Below are 1,503 nucleotides of genomic sequence, written 5' to 3'. Positions count from 1 at the left end.
GGGTGCGATCATACCAGCGTTAGTGCACCGGATCCCATCAGAACTCCGCAGTTAAGCGCGCTTGGGCCGGAGTAGTACTGGGATGGGTGACCTCCCGGGAAGTCCCGGTGTTGCACCCTTTCTTAGTTTTTCGCCGGGCGTCGCAATGCTATTTGAATAAACCTTTTGCCCGTTTGCGTTCTCGTCGGGGCCGGGCCGGGCCGGGGTGCGCTGCCCGCACTACCGCGCGCGCGGGGGCGACACCGAGCGCGCACCCGAGGCGCCCCGAGCACACAGGCCACGGTGCAACCCGGGCGTTGTGCGCGCACCCCGGTGCGCCCGAGGTGCTGCGCGCGCACCCAGGTGAAATCGGTGTGCACCTCGGCCAGTGCGCGCTCGGTCGAGTCGCGCACGTTGGCCAAGGTGCACGGTGATGTTTCTTACTCTAAGGTTCCGCACCAGACGCCCGGGACAGGTGAGCGAAGCTGGGCGGGGCCGGGTGCGCGGCCGGGGCAGGTGCACGCAGCTGGAGAGAGCTTTGGAGCACACCAGAGGTGCGCACCTTGGAGCACACTTCGGAGCGCACCAATGATGCGCTCCATTCAAAAGTTTCCTGAAAAGGCAAAAAAAGTTGAGATTATAGAATTTCCCACTTGAGAGATTGTAAAAAAAAAAAATTTAAAATGAAGGAAACGCGGGTGCCAAGGTGTGCGCGCCCGGGTGCGCAGCCCAGCCAAGGTGTGCGCACCAAGGCGCCCACCCTGGCGAAGGTGCACGCAAGGTGCGCACCCGAGGCAAACCGGACAATTAACCCAACTTTCGACTTCGCGCGCACCTGCGCACCTTGGAGCGCACTTCGGAGCGCTCCTTGGTGCGCACCAATCTTGGGCACCTCGGAGTGCACCATGGCGCCCACCAAGGTGCGCACCCGGGGCAAACCGAGCTCCGACTTCGTGCGCACCTTGGAGCGCACGAAAGGTGCGCACCATGGCGCCCACCAAGGTGCGCAGCCCAGCCAAGGCGTGCGCATCAAGGTGCGCACCCTGGCGAAGGTGCGCACCCGGGGCAAACCGAGCTCCGACTTCGTGCGCACCTTGGAGCGCACAAAGGGTGCGCAACCCAGCCAAGGTGTGCGCACCCCGGGCAAACCGAGCTCCGAATCGTGCGCACCTTGGAGCACACTTCGGAGCCCTCCTTGGTGCGCACCGATGTTGCGCACCTCGGAGCGCACCCGGGGAAAACAATGCAATTAACCCGACTTTCGACTTCGTGGGCACCTCGGAGCGCTCTCGGGTTCGCACCTCGGAGCACACCGAGGTGCGCACCTTTGATGCGCTGCCTTCACCAATTTCCAGAAAAGGCAAGAAAACATTGAGAAGGTGTGCGCACCGAGGTGCCCACCCTGGCGAAGGTGCACGCGAGGTGCGCACCCGGGGCAAACCGGGCTCCGACTTCGTGCACGCCATGCTGCGCACCTTGGAGGGCCATGGTGCGCACCTTGGAGCACACTTCGGAGCGCTCAAT

The 1,503-nt window shown here is 63.5% G+C and overlaps 1 non-coding gene across 1 annotated transcript; it reads left to right on the top strand.

The window, feature by feature from the left end:
* Window positions 1-119, top strand: LOC131871529 (5S ribosomal RNA). The gene has a single exon (XR_009369744.1). It is a non-coding gene; the product is annotated as a 5S ribosomal RNA (ribosomal RNA).
* The last annotated feature ends 1,384 nt before the right edge of the window (window positions 120-1,503 follow it).

Source organism: Cryptomeria japonica, unplaced genomic scaffold (genome assembly GCF_030272615.1).
Source record: "Cryptomeria japonica unplaced genomic scaffold, Sugi_1.0 HiC_scaffold_422, whole genome shotgun sequence".
In the NCBI taxonomy this organism is placed as follows: Eukaryota; Viridiplantae; Streptophyta; class Pinopsida; order Cupressales; family Cupressaceae; genus Cryptomeria; species Cryptomeria japonica.
The sequence above is the reverse complement of the archived record's forward strand: the minus strand, read 5'-3'. Positions and strand labels throughout refer to the sequence as shown.